This window comes from Lolium perenne, chromosome 4 (assembly GCF_019359855.2).
Source record: "Lolium perenne isolate Kyuss_39 chromosome 4, Kyuss_2.0, whole genome shotgun sequence".
NCBI classification, from domain to species: Eukaryota; Viridiplantae; Streptophyta; class Magnoliopsida; order Poales; family Poaceae; genus Lolium; species Lolium perenne.
In genome coordinates, this window is record NC_067247.2 from 140,674,224 (window position 1) to 140,696,551 (window position 22,328).

General features: G+C 40.7%; 1 long non-coding RNA gene across 12 annotated transcripts; it reads left to right on the forward strand.

The window, feature by feature from the left end:
- Window positions 1-3,146, forward strand: LOC127294053 (uncharacterized). 12 transcript variants are annotated; one of them, XR_007846350.2, is made up of 8 exons: window positions 1-826; window positions 1,113-1,573; window positions 1,706-1,794; window positions 1,904-2,039; window positions 2,114-2,174; window positions 2,272-2,430; window positions 2,691-2,736; window positions 2,997-3,145. It is a non-coding gene; the product is annotated as an uncharacterized lncRNA (long non-coding RNA). The 12 variants fall into 12 exon arrangements; XR_007846344.2 differs by having other exon boundaries at window positions 2,275-2,430; XR_011742862.1 differs by having other exon boundaries at window positions 1,113-1,246; window positions 1,468-1,573; window positions 2,114-2,430.
- The last annotated feature ends 19,182 nt before the right edge of the window (window positions 3,147-22,328 follow it).

The window sequence follows — 22,328 nt, forward strand, 5'->3', positions numbered from 1 at the left end:
CACGCCCTCCCTTGGCGTGCTGCTCGCGAGAGGCGGCTGCCGCCGCTCCACCTGCATGGCCGGCCGCCCCATCCTCCGCTCCCCTCGCGCCCCATCCTCCAGCTCCTCCTCTGAGCCAGCGCCGCTGCCTCCCGGCCTCCTCCCCACCGCCTTCTCCCTCCTGCTACAACAACGGAGGAGACGCGGGTCTCCACGACGGCCGCCATGGCGCAGCGCAGCGGGGCGAGGCCTCCTCCCTCCCTCCCTCCCTCCTGCTACAACAACGGAGGAGACGTGGGTCTCCATGACGGCCGCCATGGCGCAGCGGAGCGAGGCCTCCTCCTCCCTTCCTCCCTTGCTCGATGCACCAGCCATGGAGGAGCTCTAACCTGCTTCTTGCGTCTGCAGGTGACGGTCCGCGAGCGTACCCGGCGCGAGGAGCTCTCCGCGGCGCAGGTACGGCATCGGGGAGGCAAGGATGACGAGATGGTGGTCGCTTTCCCGGAGTTACTGCTGCCAGTGATCTACGACCCCCTCCCCGAGCAGTTGGCGTTGTTCTCGACCTGCGCCTGCCGGCCACCATTCAGTACAGCTGCAGCCCGCCATATCCCCAACCTATTGCTCCCGGTGAGCTCCCTATTTTCCTCCTCCCTCTATTATTGCAAAAGAAAAATTGATGTTGAATGTGTACGAGTGCAGCGATAGCTTCTGCTGAACGTCCTCTCAGTTTTGTAGATCTCATTAGCTGAATATGACCTCTAATACAATTTGCATATGGTACCTATGCCTCTGGAACGGTGACAAAGGATATGCTTATAATTGTGAAGAATCACATAAAGTTCAGAAGGTAAACAATTGATATTTCCTCTCTGATTTAGATACAACTAGTGAATTAAAACCTATGATATTTCCTCTCAGTCTGACCATGCTTTCTATCAATGAAATATCAAAATATTGATTTCTTTTATTTATCATCATATCCCCGAGAAAATGTTGCAGCGATGCAAGCCGTCTACTTGTTTAACTGAAGTTTTGTGTCTCAGTTTACTACAGTACACTATTTTGTTGGCATTCACACAAAATTTAGGAACAACAAAAGGCATTTTGAATACAGTGATACATCTTGCCTGCAGCTTCAGGGTGGTACATCCTCAACAAATGTTTCATCTGAATCAGGAGTGAAAGAAGGGAAGCTCCTGCTAACTAAGGATTCTTTAGACAAAATGCTGAAGGATATTACCCAACCTTTGGCCAAGTGTCAAATGTTGTAAGTGATTCTTTAGATAAATTCATACAGTAGGTTGGTTTCTTTTCCTACTAGATGAGTTCATACGGTAGGTTGGTTTCTTTTCCTACTGTCGTGTTGTTGCTTTGGAGCTGATGTGCAGCTCTTCCTACTAGATGAGTTCATCCTACTCTTCCCTTGTCTCTGTGTTGTTCATTTACTCAATTAAGTGACTTCCCGTCTCGAGTCACTATGATTGCTAGCTGATGTAGGCAAGACAGTAAGAAGTCAATTAAAAATGCCGAGACTCAAGCTTCAGGAGCAAGTATGGGGATATATCATGTCAATGGAGCACCCGTTGGTTTGTTGGTATGTGCAAAATGGGGATATATCATGTCATTTTATAAGTATTTCTACTGAAATTTTAGGCCATGCAGTATGAGAACCTCACTTGTCGATGAGGCAATATTATTTTGGAATGATGATTATTCTTCATTGCAGGAAAGACCAAATTGCTCTAGAATTTGCTTGCTTTTATAGCATAGAAGGCGATCGGGTGAAAATGATTGTACCCATCAAGTAAGAAAAAGGTGAGTACAATCCTTGTCTAAGCTAAATCCTTGCCTTAAATGTGCATACATATTGAATTTGGTTTGGTTGCTTGACAATAGATATTGATCAAGATACATATGTATGTAGTGGTTTGAATGGTGGTTCAGATGCTGGAAGCATGATAGAAGCAATTGTTGATCTTTCGATGAGTGATGAGCTGCAAGGTGCAAGAGGGCTAGTGGTTATAGCTGAACTTGAAGCTCTATCAAAACTGACGGTCAAGGTTTCAAAGATTGATTAATTTGGTTTTGCTATTTGCTGCATTCTTATTCTTACAACACTTATTTTCCATTGCAGATTCTTCTCGAGCTCGATAATATTCAGATTTTGATGCATCAACAGTTATACTCGATAAGATGTTGTTTTTTCTCTCGCTTTTCTCCTGATGTTTTATACTTCTCTCTATGATATTGCTAGACTCCTGTTGGTAAAGACATTCTAACCGATGTTCATAGCAGAGGCTGTGGGAGTTTAGTCAGGCCATAGCTGCTGCCCCTGGGTAATATGCCAAAGCTACAACGTCGGTGTGGCTGATCTGTATGCTGGCAACGAGGAGTCATCCGGTGGGCAAGATCAAAAATCCCAAACCAATTTGAACATCTTTTTTTCTTCAGGTCAGTAAAGATTCAGTTCCTTTTTTCCTTCACTTGTTCTTGCATGTTACAAATTAAAGTGGTTATTTGACTAAGTGTGGTACCTTCTAATTTCCCAGTCTAGAAGTTAATTGGACATGAATCTCTTGATGGTGGCTACCGATTGTTTTATACATAAATTAATTTTCATGTACCAAATTATCTACATGGTTGGCTTTGATGGTTTGCTAAATTATAGACAATAATTATTTAGCTAATTTGATGATTGATTCACTTTTCAGGATAGGATGGGGAACAAGTTTGACCACGTGGGCCTCCTGACTCGTGGTTAATATCTCAATCCATACTATAAAAAGTATATAGTTAGTCTGATATGCGTCCACTTTTCATTTGCTTTGGTGCTTAAGATTTCTGTGCTTTGATGCAATGCTCATTCGTGAGTTAAGTAATGTTTAAGAAAATGCCTTGGTTAAACCATGGAAAATGGATTTGTTTCTAAATTTTTCCACTGCAAGATACAAAAGGTTGCTACATATAATCATATAATGTTCTAAGGGAGGGTTTTTTCCTTTTATTGTGTTGTCCAGGTTAGAAGCTTGGTCAGCTGCTAGGCGCGACGAAGACGAGCCGAAGGCGGAGCTGCGTCGGCCGTCGCACGCGAAGAAGATGGTGGGGAGGAGGCGAAGCAGTCGGCCAGGGATTGGGGCGGGGGAGGCGGCGAGGGGGGGGGGGGGGGGGGGGGGCGGCGGCAGCGAGGAGTTTGGGGGAGGAGCCTGACTCGTGGGTAATATCTCAATCCATACTATAAAAAGTATATAGTTAATCTGATATGTGTCCACTTTTCATTTGCTTTGGTGCTTAAGATTTCTGTGCTTTGATGCAATGCTCATTCGTGAGTTAAGTAATGTTTAAGAAAAATGCCTTGGTTAAACCATGGAAAATGGATTTGTTTCTAAATTTTTCCACTGCAAGATACAAAAGCTTGCTACATATAATCATATAATTTTCTAAGGAGGGTTTTTTTCCTTTTATTGTGTTGTCCAGGTTAGAAGCTTATCTGCTGATAACCAGGATTATTATATGCTTGAGTTTTCTCTTCTCCCAGCATTCTTAGGTACATAGCTTTCTACGTAAAAACAGTTTTCTGTACGCAGGGGTTTTTTATGTGTTTTATTTATGCTTCCAACTAGCTACTAACGTTAGGAACCGCATGTGTATCATTTAAAATATGTCCATAACCACATGCTTTGGGAACTGCTGCAGGTGTTCAACAATATGTGTTAAACAAAGCATGTCAGGTGTGTCAAGGTGTATCAGTTCGGGAAGAGCTACTGACACACAAATGTCGATGTGGAGGGAATGTTTGGCGACCAGGATGTCAAATCTTGCTTTGTTATTCCAGATGTCAAACTGAATTAGATTCTTTAATATTTTACTGCCTTTAATTATGCCGCTGCTTTCACGTTTCTTATTTAGTTCCCCTCTTTCTATCTTGATGAAGCAACCTCAATGCCCAAATGTTTGAGTAAACCCATGTTCCAGTACATGTCGAAAAGGCACTAATAAGGTTAAAAGTAATACCAAAATTAAGTTTCCAGTCCTGCTCAGTGGTTCTCTTTCTATCTGAAGTTAATAACTGTTTGTTTTATACAACTTATAAATAGGAGTGTACTGCTATCCTGCTATGCTTATGGTTGTTTAATTTGGTCCTATGCCAATGTAGTACCAAATATTTGTCTTGCTTCGTTGTTGCTTTTATGGAAAAGGCATCAATGCATTTGATTCATTCGATCTTACCTCTTGCTTCGTTGTTGCTTTCATGCCCCTTTAGATTTCTTTTGTTGTCTATTCACCAACTATATCTATTTCCGTACACTTCCAAAATTGTTGCTTAACTGTTTTTTGTTAGGATTGTTGGTGGAGCTCATTGTGTTTGTCAAGGTATCTAATATTGTTGATGATCCAAGCCCTCTCCTGCCCAATCTACTACGTCTTCAACAGTTAATACCAGGTTGCTTTCATATTTTGTTCTGAGTTTATTTGATCGTTTGGTTGACAAAAGATAAAAAACGGACCTAAGTTGGTTCGTGAGCTAACTCAAGTAATAACTTACAATTTCTATTTGTCCTTGTGTCGACCACTGCTCTAGATGTATTTATCTTGCCGTTAGCCCCTACTCTATATAGGCCCTACTGAAGCATCATTAGAAGTAGCAGCGACATGCAACAACATCAGTGCTTCCATGGTCCAGCTGGTACGGCTTCCTTGCCTTCGCCCCATGCTTTGCCATCCCTACCAATAGGAGCACAGCAGAAATGTGATGATAGCCTCCGCCAACCGTGGCCAGAAAGTAGATATGCTACCCCTTCAAATGCCTCCTTACTGTAATTAGTTTTAAGTGTTGTTGCTTACAACCTCCGCAAACCACAGTCAGAAAGTACAAACTATGCCACTCTGTCAAATGCTTCCTTAATGTAATTAATTTAAGTGTTGTGGTGCATTTGGTGCTGATAATATGTAGGATAACGTATCCAACATACTTAATCTTCTAGATTGTTGAATGCACTATTTTTTTGGAGACGCTACCAATGCTGTTGTGAAATTTCATTACATGAGAAAATATAAGATTTCATTGTTGGGGATCTGCAACGGATATTGTTCCTGAGCACCAATCCTACTTTTGTTTATCTCTGTCTACTCATGTACTATTTTCAGTACTTCAGGTCTTACTTGACGATACAGATTTAGATTTTGAGAACCTCCTTACAAAGAAGAGCTGCTCCCTTTTTTTGACGGAAAGAGCCACTCCCTTTCCTAGAACAACATACACATCAACGATTGAGTAACCTTTTTGTTTCAATACGCGCTATGCCATGCTGCTGTCATGTCCCGGAATTGTCTTATGTATAAGGAATTCGAGAAAATAGTCGCATTTGATCAACCGTTGTATTTACATGTTGTTTGTATCAGTATTGAAAATATCAGACTCTCAACTAGAATATCTTTATGCTTAATTACTCCAGTATATTTGGGGAGTAGTATCGGTAAAATCTCATATCACCTTTGTTTTGATCTAAATGATATTTATATGTCCTAAAATCTTGGGAGTGCACTGAGTTAGAAAATATGCAGATACATGTCATGTTTAAATTTCCTTATTCATGTTGCTATTTGAGTCAGTTTGCTGCCATGATAATGTCAGCATTATCATCCATGTATATGAATTCTCCAAGATCATAATCTGAATAATTATGCTAGGAAAATTGAGTAAAGGTTTTCTGCAAATCTTTGCTTCTGGAAGCTAGGAATTGGGGAACACAAATGTTCCCTCTTTGAGAAAGTATGACAGCAGGTCTAGAATCTGTCATATTATAAAGGTATGTGGGACCTATTCTGCATATATAATTCATAAATAGTTGGTGTGTCTGGGTGTTTAATTTTTGAATAATATGTAAATCAATGACATACTACCATCAGTTGTTCATGTCTCCAAACCTTACCTTGCATTTTTTTTTTCATTGCCTACCCTAAATCCTAAACGCCTCAATGTTTATTCTGGTGTCAGCCCCATGTGTCCCTATGAATTAGAGTGGGTTATTTGGCATGTTTGGGTCGTATAAACTTTGAAGAGCGTAACCTAATGACTAGACATTTGTTCTACCCAAAACTTAATGCATCAATGTTTGTGCGTGCTAACTGAAGTTTACAACGCTATTGTTTGAGACATGGGAGAAGAATAACATGTGTACCTATTCCTCATCAGAAAGGACCGTACGAGTACATTTGACCGGTGCGGCTGACAAGGAAAACAACCCTTAGGCCGTACGCGTACATAGCTCCAGCTTCACGGTAAGTATGCATGTTGAATTTTAGTATCAGTATGCACATTGAATTTTACTATTAGGGGCTGCTAAGTTATTAGGCTCTTATAAATTCAGTTTCTATGATCACTCTGGCTTTGATTGAGGATGGATGTGGTCGTCGGCTTGGCTTTTCAAATAAACATGGGATTAAAAATGATTGGTTGAATTTTTAGCTAGGAGGACTATCAAAGAAGGCTTTTCAAATAAACATGAGGGTTGCTTTGGCCATGAGAAATAAGTAAATAAACATGGAAAACTGAGAAGAAAGAAAGAACAATACAATATCATTTTTGTTGAAACAAAATGGCACAATATCTGATGATTCCAGGTGAGACATGTGGTATTTTGTCATGGTGTAATTTAGTCCTGACACCCAGCACCTGGTATTTCTGGAGGTTCACTTTTTTATTTTGTGGGTCAGATCATCTAGAACTACAATTAGCCAACTGAATTTGGTTGTGGACATTGAATACACAACATATACCACACACTTGTGTGATCACCTCCCTCGCCTCATTAAGCCCTGCACTCCAGCTTGACACCCACTCTGATGAGAGTAGTACCAGGTAACACATGACACTTAAGTGCCCCTTTCTTTGCTTTTTTGGATATGCAGGTTTGGTATCTGGGTGGTAAGTAGGATGATAATGAAGCTACAAGTATATAATTATGAGGATATTTCAGACTATAAATACCTGAAGATATTGTTTGGAGACCTTTTTATTCAAGAATGTTCCGTTCTATTTACATGTTAAAAGATAAACTATTGCATCACAATCTTTTCTAAAAACTACTCTTTGGGGCACAATCTTTTCTAAAAACTACTCTTTGGGGCACTTCTGATGGGTTATTATCTTTTTAGGATTCCATTTTGATTATGTTTATGGTTGGACTATTCTTAAATATCAGCAGTCACAGGGGATCAATCTTCCACCACGTGATATTGCCAGTATATGTCGTGCTAAATGTCTGGTAGATGTTCCAGTTCTGGTGTTTTACGCCGCTGCAGCAGGATATCTCAGAAACGTGTCTCCAATTGCAAGTTTTCGGGTAGATATTCTTATTCCGGTGTCGAGAATTGAATGAAAGGATACCATGTAATATTAAGTGTATATCATTTCCATATATTTGATACAAAGAAGTTCTAGAAATGGATAGTTGCTTATTCTTCATTTGTTGTTTGCACATGATTGCTTTCTATAGTTGTTCAATACAACATTTTAAAAAGTGCTAATAATCTTGGAATGTGCCGAGGGGTATGTATAAATTGTTGGCTGATCCTGTAGTGGTCTGCTTTATATAGACTGTTTCCTCATGCACCATATTGTTACGCTTGGGATCTAATCATCATATTATTTTGCACCAAATCTAATATGTTTGGAATTTCAATACGAAAACCGTTGAATGGTATCATATGTTCGCAGCTCCTTTATCACCGTTATTAGAGATAAATATTGACATGAGATTCACGGGATCGTGTGCCAAGGCGCACATTTAATTCTAATTAGAGAATCGGACACACAAAGGGTCGATCGGAGAAAGTGAACGAGATTTGGAACTACAAACCGCACATATGATACAATTTTGTGAGTCTACTCCTTGGTTGGTTGCTTCATTGAATTTCACTTGCACATATACTTTAAATTTTGATCACGTGGTACTTCTATCTATACCTACTAATAAAGGGAATAAGATTTCTCTCAAAAAATTCCGTCCGTCACTTTTCTGTCCAATTCTACCCTCCCGAGTAAGAATATATTGTAGCATCTGCCACCGCTAATGATACGTTCATGTTCGCTCCGTTGCGAGATCCACGAACATGGCCGGGTTCGTTTTCCCGTCAGTGATACTGGCTGGATGGCTGCGATACTGTTTTTTAGTCATGGTCCACGAAATTGGGGTACGTTACATATTTGCAGTGTTGTGCTTTATGGACCGCCCGAGATAGGTAAGTGGCCTTTCTATGGATTGAAGTCAAGACCGTCCAGGAGCACGGGAGATATACGGCGCACTTGATTTGAAGAGTCGACGTGTTGACTTAAATAGTCCCACCTCGCTTCTTTGTACTGCATCCCACCTGTTTATATGCGTTCCACAGTTCGGTAGAAATAAGTAGCAATACAATGGGATAGAGCCCCTTCTAGATCCTTGACATGCAAGGTAAACCTGTACGCTGCCGATTATGGAATTGAAAGGAGGATTAAGGTTGCATGTTGCTACGCATGGAATTGAAAGGAGGCCTTGCATGATGCAAAATTGAAAGGAAGAAGACGGATGAACTGCCAGGAGGGATGACAGCTGCGGAAGCCGGCCGGGATTGAGGAAGAAAGATAGAAGGGCAGTGCTAAATATCTGACAATTAACATATTCTCAAATATATGCAATTTATGTGACTGAGATTTATGAACACTGTTAGATACCTGAAATTTAACAAAAAATATATTCTCGATGGTACTTATGCTCCCGTAAAATAATATTTAGCAACGCGCGGGCATGTTTTCTAGTAATATATTTATATCGATGCTTGATTAACTCAATCTTATCTATTCCTGCTTTTCAAGTATTTCACTTCGATTTCCTGTGATAGATACAAGTAAACAACGGTGGCCTCAAGACTTAATTTAGTGAAGACATAGACGTGAACCATGCAAACTAATTGTTTTTATTCTTTGACCTTCATATAAAGACTTTATGTTACATTGTTCTGCAGCTTCGGGAGATTATTTGCATTTCTAATCTATTCATTGTTGTGAACTGAAGAATTGGCGCTTCAGGATGCTGCACTCATAAAAGCAATGCTAAGGTACGTTCCATTTTTTTTCTCTTCTAAGTTCTAAGCCTGTTTCATCAGATACCACGAGAAAATATCTAATCCTCTAAAGTCTAATTTATCTAACTACATCCATGTATGTAATCGTATTAAGACTTGCTTTGATCAAGTACATAACAAAGTATCATTTTCGATGTACATGATTCACACACTGAGTCCTTAGTGTGTTGTCTGAACTAAGCTCTACTTATCTTCTGTTTTCTACAGAGGTAAGCAGTCTATGTTTTCTACAGAATTAATCTTTACATATGTTTTGTTTTCTGCACAAGTAAGCACTATATTTTTCTGTATGGCTGTTTAAGTGTTCAGTATTTGGTAAAAAAAATTCTTGCAGCAGCCAATGTGAAGAGATGGTGCTGCATTTTGCAGATATACCGCTCTGATGGTAAAACAGCCACGGCGCGTCCTCCATTTGTGCATGTGAAAAGTAGAACTTGCTATTGAAATTTATTGCAAGATAATTTATTTACGTTTCGATTGACTTTGTCTACACTGAAATGGTTTGTGACGGTTTTTAAGCAACACAGAATATTGCAAGACAAACCAGCAGTAGTGGCGATCCACAGCTGATGTAACATTGCTCCATGCGGAAGCTTGTAGAGATATTCCAACTACTATAGAAGACAGTGTATGAGATTTAGAGGATTTTTCCTGGTTGAGTTTGTAATTGTTTCATGAATATGTACAAATCACTTGTAATGTACTGTTGTTCCTGATAAATAAAGTTTTTCCCCAAAGAATGCACTGTTATCGCGTCTGATAGCATATATATTATATTATCCTAATACGTGAAAGAGGAATTTGTCTCCAACTATAAATAATTATTTTATGTAAAAGTAAAAAGTGTATTATGATTCTTCAGGATGGAACAATGTAATGTAAAGACGATTTGTGGGGGAAATCAACACAACGTCTCTAAAGGAATAGAGACGCTTTATGGACGTCTCATGCCTATAAACACGTTTTTAATGCGTCTTTATAAAAGACTCTCCTACGAAGCTTTACACAAGCGGCTATACAAGCACATAATGATGCTTTAAAGCGTTTTAAGCACTAAATTTAACATCTCTACATGTCTTTTATGTTGTAGTGAATATTACGTTTTTTATGATGAAAACAACAAATGATTTTTTCAATGGCACATTATGCACTCTCAGCTATTTGAGACAAGTCATACTACAACAATAACTACTAAGCATATGATAAGAATAACATCCAACATGACATGTCAAAATCTATGCCACAGTCTAGACAAGCTTCCTTTTACATCAGTATAAGCATGAAGCATTTTACTTGTCTCCAACACCAATCAACATATTTGAAACAACTCTCATAGATGGAAATCAATAAAGACCAGAGAGGTAATCATACATGAATAAGGAAAACTAACAAGCTCTGAAAAAAATACGAGCGGAAAACCAAGAGCTAAACGTAGTACTAGTAAACTAGAACATTCGCAGAACAATAGAGGTGAAAACTAGAGCGTTTTATGCAATTAGAACGGAGTGTGTCTTTCTCCAAAATAAATATGCTGGGATCCAACCATATGCTACGGAAAACAAAACCAAACAAAACTAAAAACAAAATTAAAAACGCTCCAAGAACAACACATATTATATGAAGCAATAAAAAATATAGCGCATAGAAAGATTACCTGATGCTTTGTTAATGAAGAGGGGATGCCTTGGGCATCCCCAAGCTTTGACTCCTGTACCTCTTGGATATTTTTTGGGGTTATATGTGCATCCCCAAGCTTGAGCTTTTGTCCATACTTCATCTCATTACATCATTCTTCTCCCCCTACACTTGAAAACTTCATTCATACAAAACTTCGCATAATTCTTATTTAGCAGCATTAGATTAATCAAAATAACAAATCCATTTGTGTTCAGTTATAACATATATCAAACATCTATTAAAACATTATCTACTGTAGCAATTTATTCAAAAAGCTCTTTTCTCAAAAGAACTCAAAAAGAAAGAGATTAAGAGGCAAATGCAAATAGTGGCCAAAATGTGTCAAAACAAAATAGCAGGTAAAGAACGATTTTTTTGAAAATATTATGTTCCTCATATAGAAAAGTGCTCAACTAACGAAAGTTAGATAATAATCTGGGGCATATGCACAAAATATGGCAGCTCAAAATTACGTTCTGGATGGGAATACGAATTTTTATGGTGACAGCACAAAATCTGTTTTCAGGACAGCAACTTCCCTAAATCTAACTTTCTTCCTATTAGAGGCTATTCTTGGCACAAAAATGAAATAAAAATGATAAGAAGAGGTTATTACAGATGTAATGACTTCCAAGACTCAACAAAAGAAAAATTACAGAAATAAAACATGGGTTATCTCCCAAAAGTGCTTTTCTTTAACGCCTTTCAGCTAGACGCAGAAAAAGAGCTAGCATCAAGTATTATCAAGCGAAGAAGCATCAAGATCAATGCAAGCAGTCTTTTCAACAAGAATTTGTATTTTATCAATAGAAGTTTTAGAAGACCCTCTCTCAGCACTTTTAGGTTCACTACTTTCATCAAATGGGTTTTCAGGAACAATCCAATCAAAATTCTTTTCCAACGCTTCATGCATTCCTACGAGTTTGAAAGGTATTGGTATTTTCATTTCCTCCCTATTTTCAAGTTTGGTTTTGTCTACCTTTTCAAGTGTACCAATAACATCTACACCTGAGCCTAGCATCATAAACCGATCAAAGATTTTCTTAGCTTCTATAACAACATCTCTAAATTCTTTAAGCAGAATTTCTTGGATAAAATCTCTATTTTCATCATCCTCAACTTCATGAAGTTTAACAAACATTTGCTGCATTATGGGGTTAAGGCTAACAAATCTAGCCACCAACATTTGAAGTAAATAAGATGCAGCAGTTTCATAATTAGGAGCAAGTTGTACCAAAGATTTATCCTCACTATCTTTATGCTTACTAACATGATTAAAGAATTCTTCAACATTATCTCTCCCAATTATAGAACCACTACCTACTGATAGGTCTTTCAGATCGTACTTAGCACTACTAGGGAAAAGCCTATAGGTAGAGGCAAGTGGTGCCGGCGCACCACCATAGGCATGCGCCGGTGGAACTTGTTGCCGGCGCACCAAATAAGCGCCGTGCCGGCGCACCAAATAAGCGCCGCGCCGGCGATGGCTGCCCACTGCCGGCGCACCTGTTGATCCAACGCGCCAGCGCTATTTCCTGGCAATACCTCGCCCAACTCGGGCCAGGCCCACGAAGCATTGCCGGCGCACCAGCCCAGGAGCGCGCCGGCGATAATTTTCTATTGCCGGCGCGCTCATGGGCTGGTGCGCCGGCAATGCTTCGTGGGCCTGGTCTGGAGCAGATATAGCCGGATGGGCTATATACTGCCGGTGCACCCAGGTCCTGGTGCATCGGCAGTAACCTGGGACTTATTACAGCCACCAACCAGCACTCACACAAGCCACTACACTCACTCCTCATCCACACAACCCGACCCTTCTCCCAACCCACCTAATTTTTGCCCATTTCTACCCCAACTTTAGCCAATTTGACCAAATAAAATCATATTTTTTGAGCAAATCTTCCCTTCCTACATGCATCTCCCACATTCCTATGTAGATCTAGATCTATCTATCGCGCATTGACCGCTCAATCTAGATCTAGTTCTAGATCTAGAAAGTCGGCTTCCATACGCAATTGTCGCGGCGCATCGTCTCGATCTCATCGATGAATATATCAAACAAATAGGTGATTAATGAACAAATTGAGGAATGAAATCGACGTATGTTGGACATTTGAAGAAAAGCTCTCATGTGTGGCATATATATATGTTGTGTTTGTGCTTGTGTACTGTTGGCGTTGAAAATGAGTTGCCAACGTTGCGCCGAAATGTTGATTCTTTAAGTTTCCGTTTCGGCACATTTCTGGCGCTCCTATGTCCTACCGTGTAGGAAGGTCATGCCGAAATTTACCGTGAAAACTACCGACGGATGGATGGTTCTAATCAATTATATAATCTTACCGTGCAGGCGATAATGGTTATCGAGATGAGTGAAAGCGTCGTGATGAGATATCTGAAACACGCGATCATCGACATGTATGAAAATAACCGCACTGAGGTATTGTGTCCGTGCCGAAGATGCAAACGAGTGAAATGGTTTGACCCCTATTCAGGCAAATTGCAGGGGCACCTGCTCACTAATGGTTTCATGCATGGACACACTCAATGGATGAGTGATGATGTCGCGGAGGTCAATAGGGCGACGGCAGCAGGTGGTAATGGCCGGCAAGAAGGAGGGCATCATGATATTGATGAAGATGAAGAGTTTGTCGCACAGGACGATAACCTTGACGACGACAGTAACCTTGACGACGACGAAGAGGTGCCGCTAGCTTCAGTCGTGCGGGACCCTCGTCTTCAAAATCTGCTTATCGAAAAGACGAAAGGCGCCAAGCGGAAATCAAAGCTTGAGCAACTGGAGATAGACTCGAATACTCCGTTGTACGACTCAGGTCGCAGGTTGGGGTAGTCCCGCTTGAGAGTAGCGCTCGATGTGCTGCAGATGAAGGCGAAACACGGATGGACGGACACAAGCGTCGACGACATTCTGGAATACGTGAAAGATCTCCTTCCTGCCCGGAACACGTGTCCTGGTAGTCTAGCTGAGGCCAAGAGAATCGTGTGCCCTCTCGACTTACCCCACGAAACGTATCACGCCTGCATCAACGACTGTATCATGTATCGCAAGGAGCACGTGGATCTCGGTACTGGGGTATTCGCGACGAAGGCTTTAAGTAGGCGGAAGGGCAGGTCAGGGGGAGTCACGGGGGCCCCACACACTAGGGCCGCGCGGGCCCCCTCTAGGCCGCGCCGCCCTAGTGTGGCGGCGCCCCGTGGCCCCACTTCGTTTCCTCTTCGGACTTCTGGAAGCTTCGTGGAAAAATAAGCCCCTGGGCGTTGATTTCGTCCAATTCCGAGAATATTTCCTTACTAGGATTTCTGAAACCAAAAACAGCAGAAAACAAAGAATCGGCTCTTCGGCATCTCGTCAATAGTTTAGTGCCGGAAAATGCATAATAATGACATATAATGTGTATAAAACATGTGAGTATCATCATAAAAGTAGCATGGAACATAAGAAATTATAGATACGTTTGAGACGTATCAATCACATAGATGAACACATAAGTATTACTCTAAAACACTCTCTTGTTGGATGACAAACACCATTCATTATGTAGGGCTACAAGAGCTCCCTCAAGCCGGAGTTAACAAGCTCCACAACATACGGAATTTGTATTGAAGTAACCTCTAGAGCATAATAGACAAGAGTAACATCTACACATTCATATAGATCACATCATGGGAGAGAGAGATGAACCACACAGCTACCGGTAGAGCCCTCAGCCTCGATGGAGAACTACTCCCTCCTCATCATAGGAGACAGCAGCGTCGATGGAGATGGCGGTGATGTCGATGGAGGTGCCTTCCGGAGGCAATTCCCCGTCCCGGCGGCGTGCCGGAATAGAGACTTCTGTCCCCCGAACTTGGCTTCGCGATGGCGGCGGCTGCGTAACTTTTCTCGTCCCGTGGCTTATTCCTTTAGGGTTTCCGCGACTGAGGCTTTATATAGGCGGAAGGGCAGCCTCGGAGGAGTCCTGGTGGGGCCACACCATAGGGGGGCGCTGATACGTCTCCAACGTATCGATAATTTCTTATGTTCCATACCACATTATTGATGTTATCTACATGTTTTATGCACACTTTATGTCATATTCGTGCATTTTCCGGAACTAACCTATTAGAGAGATGCCACAGTGCCAGTTCCTGTTTTCTGCTGTTTTTGGTTCCAGAAAGGCTGTTCGGGCAATATTCTCGGAATTGGACGAAATCAACGCCAAACCTCCTATTTTTCCCGGAAGGCTCCAGAACACCGAAGAAGAGTCGGAGAGGGGCCAGGGGGCCACCACACCACATGGCGGCGCGGCCAGGGGGGGCCCGCGCCACCCTATGGTGTGGGCACCCCTTCGACCCCCCTGCGCCGCCTCTTCGCCTATAAAATCCCTTTCGACCTAAAAACGCAGTACGTTCGACGAAAACCACAGAAACCTTCCAGAGCCGCCGCCATCGCGAGGCCAAGATCTGGGGGACAGGAATCTCTGTTCCGGCACGCTGCCGGAGCGGGGAAGTGCCCCCGGAAGGCTTCTCCATCGACACCGCTGCCATCTCCACTGACATCTTCATCACCGCTGCTGCTCCCATGAGGAGGGAGTAGTTCTCCATCGAGGCTCGGGGCTGTACCGGTAGCTATGTGGTTCATCTCTCTCCTATGTACCTCAATACAATGATCTCATGAGCTGCCTTACATGATTGAGATTCATATGAGTTTGTATCACTACTATCTATGTGCTACTCTAGCAAAGTTATTAAAGTAGTTCTATTCCTCCTGCACGTGTGTAAAGGTGACAGTGTGTGCACCGTGTTAGTACTTGGTTTATGCTATGATCATGATCTCTTGTAGATTGCGAAGTTAACTATTGCTATGATAATATTGATGTGATCTATTCCTCCTACATATGCATGAAGGTGACAGTGTGCATGCTATGTTAGTACTTGGTTTAGTCTTTTGATCTATCTTACACTATAAGGTTACTTAAATATGAACATCTAATTGTGGAGCTTGTTAACTCCGGCATTGAGGGTTCGTGTAATCCTACGCAATGCGTTCATCATCCAACAAAAGTGTAGAGTATGCATTTATCTGTTCTGTTATGTGATCAATGTTGAGAGTGTCCACTAGTGAAAGTGTAATCCCTAGGCCTTGTTCCTAAATACCGCTGAGTTACTACCGCTTGTTTCATCGTTTCTTTAGTTACTACTGCTGCAATACTACCACCATCAACTACATGCCAGCAAGCTATTTTCTGGCACCGTTGCTACTGCTCATATATATTCATACCACCTGTATTTCAATATCTCTTCGCCGAACTAGTGCACCTATTAGGTGTGTTGGGGACACAAGAGACTTCTTGCTTTGTGGTTGCAGGGTTGCATGAGAGGGATATCTTTGACCTCTTCCTCCCTGAGTTCGATAAACCTTGGGTGATCCACTTAAGGGAAAACTTGCTGCTGTTCTACAAACCTCTGCTCTTGGAGGCCCAACACTGTCTACAGGAAAGGAGGGGGAACGTAGACATCAAGCTATTTTCTGGCGCCGTTGCCGGGGACGAATCAAGACACTCCACCAAGCCCGTCAACCGCCATTAAACCTCCCACGCCAACTACGCGCCAGTCCTGGACAGCATCAAGTATTTTCTGGCGCCGTTGCCGGGGAGGAAAGGTAAAAGGTACTCACACTCCGGACCTCGGCTACCAAGCTATTTTCCGCCATTGTAAGTACTCGAAGCTATTTCCTTTAGATCCTGCAATTGCAACTTTTTGTTTCTTGTTTACACTAGTTAGGCATAATGGAAAACAACAAAAAAATTGGTGAGCTTTTTAGTCTTTTTCCTGATTTAGAATTGTTTGATGCGAAAATTAAAAAACCTATGGAACCTTATTTGCATGATAGTAGTGATGTTATTAGTATGAATGCAATTACTGCTAATACTATGGATAAGTCTAAGCTTGGGGAAGCTAGTTTATATAAAGATAATCTTTTTTGCTCCTCAGCTTTGGAAGAAATATTTTGCTCTGATAATGCTTTATCTCCCATATGCGATGATTCTAATGATGCTTCTGATATTTTAATTCCACCTGCTGAAAGTATTCCGTATAAAATACCTATGAAAATTATTGAACGTGTTATGGACAACCACTATAAAGGGGATGGAACTGTCCATCCTAGAGATCATTTACTGTTTTTGCACGAATTATGCGGGTTATTCAAGTGTGCAGGTATCTCTATGGATGAAGTGAGGAAGAAGCTATTCTCTGTTTCATTGCCCGGTAAAGCGGCGCATTGGTATAAATTGTTGGAGAATAGACATTCTCTTGGTTGGGAGGAAATTGCATCTCTCTTTTATTCTAAATTTTATCCTCCTCATGAAGTGCATATTGATAGGAATTATATTTATAACTTTTATCCTCGTGATGGAGAGAGTATTTCTCAAGCGCGGGGGAGATTGAAATCACTAATGCTCAAATGTCCCATTCATGAGCTCCCCCGTAATGTTATTGTTAATAATTTTTATGCGAGGCTTTCAGGACAACACAAGGACTATCTGGACGCGTGTTCGGAGGGATCTTTCACAAGCAAGGAGGTTGAAGCTAGGTGGGATCTTCTTGATCGGATTGAGGACAACACTGAAGGATGGGAGAACGACAAAGGTAAAGAGTCAGGTATAAATTATGATTATGAATGCATTGAAGCTTTTATGGATACCGATAAATTTCGAAATATGAGTGCTACTTATGGTCTTGACTCTCAAGTTGCTGCAAATCTTTATAAAGCCTTTGCTTCTCATTTTGAATTGCCTAAAGATAATTTTGATAAGTATCATGAACCTTTTAAAGAGGCTTGCATGAAGAATGAAATTGTTGTTAATTATTGCAATAAGCATGCTCAAACTCCTAAGGATGCTATTTCCTATAAGCATGTTAATTTTTGTGGAATACATAGACCTTGTGGAATTAATCAAGTCAAAAATGAATATTGCATCCATCATATTAATGAAAAAACTAGAAAGTGGTTTAAGGCTCTAGATGATCTTGGTAAGAAAGTTTGTGCACTCTATCCTTTTATTTGTGAAGTTTGCCATGAAGTGGGTCATTTTAATTTTCAATGCTCCTCCAATGATAATTTGAACCCAATGAGTGCTGCAAATTTGTATTGTGATGATGAAATTACTCCTAATCAGCATGATGAACTTACTTTATTTTTGGGGTGTGAAGAACTGTCGAGAAAAATCTCTTTGTTGCATATGAGTGATCTTGATATTGATGATGTCCTGCATGGGTGTTTTTCTTATTGCATTGATAATAGCCATACAAATACTTACATACAAAATATTTTAGAAGATGACACCTTACCAAAATATGATAGGACAGCCATGTGTTTCGAACTGATTAATGAAAAGGAGGAATCCTTCCAAGTTTCTTCTATTGTTTCTGAAAGTAAATCAGGTTATGCGGACAAGCTACCCTTCAAGCCTCTTCCTCCTAAAGAAGGAAATGAGGAAAAGGAAGAGAAGAAGAAGAAGAAGAAGGGAACGAAGAAGAAGAAGAGGAAGAAGAATAAAAAGAAAGAGGTAACGGCGTATCCCCGCGTGAATGAGATAACGCTAAGTAACCGTAAGTATGTTGCTCCTAATGATTATTGTGACAATGAATCTGAATATGATGATCTTCCTATGCCCTTTACATACATTAGCAATCATGATTTGAATGAGCACACTACTTTTGATATTGCAAATCTCTGGGAAACTAATTCTGAAAATGATGATAATAATTGCCATAGTGTCAGTACTATCCATGCTTCCTCCCATAATGATATAGAAAGCTCTAAGCTTGGGGAAGAGGTGTTTGAAAATCCTTTTGCTACTGATCATTATGTGTTTGATACATCTCCTTCTAATAACAATGATGGTATGGTCATAGATAAACCGACTGTGAAAGATAACTATCCTATTTCTTATGATGACACTGTGCCTCCAATCTTTGATGATTATTATAAAGAATGCTATGATATAGGTAATAACTATCCTTATGAAACTTGTCATAGTCATGATTGGATTACCAAAAACAATTCTTTTAATATGCAACTTGTTTACCATGTTCAAATTCTTGATAATAATTTTGCTCCAATTGCTATTAATGAGAATAACTCTTCTTATGCCAAAATTAATGATACTTCTATGCATATGAACCATGATAAGAATGTTTTAAGTGATGGGTATATTGTGGATTTCATCAACGATGCTACTAAAATTTATTATGAGAGAGGGAAATATGGTTATATGCATCTTAATAATATTAAGTTTCCCCTCTTTATGTTGAGAATCTTGAAGTTACTCGTGTTTTATCCTCTTATGCTTGTCACTTTGTTCTTCATGAATTCATTTGTGTACAAGATTCCTCTGCATAGGAAGCATGTTAGGCTTAAATGTGTTTTGAATTTGCCTCTTGAAGCTCTCTTTTGCTTCAAATACTATTTCTTGCGAGTGCATCATTAAAACTGCTGAGCCCATCTTAATGGCTATAAAGAAAGAACTTCTTGGGAGATAACCCATGTGTTATTTTGCTACAGTACTTTGTTTTATATTTGTGTCTTGGAAGTTGTTTACTACTGTAGCAACCTCTCCTTATCTTAGTTTTGTGTTTTGTTGTGCCAAGTGAAGCCTCTAATCGAAGGTTGATACTAGATTTGGATTTCTGCGCAGAAACAGATTTCTATCTGTCACGAATCTGGGCTGTTTTCTCTGTAGAAAAATCAGAAAAATATGCCAATTTACGTGCGTGTTCCTCAGATATGTACGCAACTTTCATTAGTTTTGAGTTTTCTGATCTGAGCAACGGAAGTATTTATTAGAAATTCGTCTTTACGGACTGTTCTGTTTTGACAGATTCTGCCTTTTATTTCGCATTGCCTCTTTTGCTATGTGGGATGGATTTCTTTGATCCATTAATGTCCAGTAGCTTTATGCAATGTCCAGAAGTGTTAAGAATGATTGTGTCACCTCTGAACATGTGAGTTTTTGATTATGTACTAACCCCTCTAATGAAGTTTATGAGAAGTTTGGTGTGAAGGAAGTTTTCGAGGGTCAAGAGAGGAGGATGATATACTATGATCAAGAAGAGTGAAAGCTCTAAGCTTGGGGATGCCCCGGTGGTTCACCCCTGCATATATCAAGAAGACTCAAGCATCTAAGCTTGGGGATGCCCAAGGCATCCCCTTCTTCATCGACAAATTATCAGGTTCCTTCTCTTGAAACTATATTTTTATTCGGTCACATCTTATGTGCTTTACTTGGAGCGTCTGTATGCTTTTATTTTTGTTTGTGTTTGAATAAATTGGATTACATCATGCTTGTGTGGGAGAGAGAGATGCTCCGCTGTTGCATATGAACACATGTGTTCTTAGCTTTTAGTATTCATGGCGAAGTTTCTTCTTCGATAAATTGTTATATGGTTGGAATTGAAAATAATACATGTAGTAATTGCTATAATGTCTTGGGTAATGTGATACTTGGCAATTGTTGTGCTCATGTTTAAGCTCTTGCATCATATACTTTGCACCCATTAATGAAGAAATACATAGAGCATGCTAAAATTTGGTTTGCATATTTGGTTTCTCTAAGGTCTAGATAATTTCTAGTATTGAGTTTGAACAACAAGGAAGACGATGTATAGTCTTATAATGCTTGTAATATGTCTTTTATGTGAGTTTTGCTGTACTAGTTCATCCTTGTGTTTGTTTCAAATAAGCCTTGCTAGCCTAAACCTTGTATCGAGAGGGAATACTTCTCATGCATCCAAAATACTTGAGCCAACCACTATGCCATTTGTGTCCACCATACCTACCCACTACATGGTATTTCTCCGCCATTCCAAAGTAAATTGCTTGAGTGCTACCTTTAAACAATTCAAAATTTATCACCTCTGATTTGTGTCAATGTTTTATAGCTCATGAGGAAGTATGTGGTGTTTATCTTTCAATCTTGTTGGGCAACTTTCACCAATGGACTCGTGGCTTCATCCGCTTATCCAATAATTTTGCAAAAAGAGCTGGCAATGGGATTCCCAGTCCCAAATTAATTAATAAAAATAGACACTCCTCCATGGTATGTGATTGTTGGACGGCACCCGAAGGATTCGGTTAGCCATGGCTTGTGTAAGCAAAGGTTGGGAGGAGTGTCATCATAATAAAACTAAAATAAAAAGGCACTCCTTCATGGTATGAGATTGTTGGCAGGCACCCGAGGATTCGGTTAGCCATGGTTTGTGAAAGAAAGGTTGGAAGGAGTGCCACCCAAAATAAAATAAAATGGGAGCCGCTCTTTGAAGGTTTGTCTGGCAAGGGGGTTAGAGTACCCGCTACCATTCGTTGACAACAACATACACCTCTCAAAACTTTATTTTTATGCTCTCTTTATGTTTTCAAAATAGAAGCTCTAGCACAAATATAGCAATCGATGCTTTCCTCTTTGAAGGACCATTCTTTTACTTTTATTGTTGAGTCAGTTCACCTATTTCTCTCCACCTCAAGAAGCAAACACTTGTGTGAACTGTGCATTGATTCCTACATACTTGCATATTGCACTTATTATATTACTCTATGTTGACAATTATCCATGAGATATACATGTTACAAGTTGAAAGCAACCGCTGAAACTTAATCTTCCTTTGTGTTGCTTCAATGCTTTTACTATGAATTATTGCTTTATGAGTTAACTCTTATGCAAGACTTATTGATGCTTGTCTTGAAGTACTATTCATGAAAAGTCTTTGCTTTATGATTCACTTGTTTACTCATGTCATATACATTGTTTTGATCGCTGCATTCACTACATATGCTTTACAAATAGTATGATCAAGGTTATGATGGCATGTCACTCCAGAAATTATCTGTGTTATCGTTTTACCTGCTCGGGACGAGCAGAACTAAGCTTGGGGATGCTGATACGTCTCCAACGTATCGATAATTTCTTATGTTCCATACCACATTATTGATGTTATCTACATGTTTTATGCACACTTTATGTCATATTCGTGCATTTTCCGGAACTAACCTATTAACGAGATGCCACAGTGCCAGTTCCTGTTTTCTGTTGTTTTTGGTTCCAGAAAGGCTGTTCGGGCAATATTCTCGGAATTGGACGAAATCAACGCCAAACCTCCTATTTTTCCCGGAAGGCTCCAGAACACCGAAGAAGAGTCGGAGAGGGGCCAGGGGGCCACCACACCACATGGCGGTGCGGCCAGGGGGGGCCCGCGCCACCCTATGGTGTGGGCACCCCTTCGACCCCCCTGCGCCGCCTCTTCGCCTATAAAATCCCTTTCGACCTAAAAACGCAGTACGTTCGACGAAAACCACAGAAACCTTCCAGAGCCACCGCCATCGCGAGGCCAAGATCTGGGGGACAGGAATCTCTGTTCCGGCACGCTGCCGGAGCGGGGAAGTGCCCCCGGAAGGCTTCTCCATCGACACCGCTGCCATCTCCACCGCCATCTTCATCACCGCTGCTGCTCCCATGAGGAGGGAGTAGTTCTCCATCGAGGCTCGGGGCTGT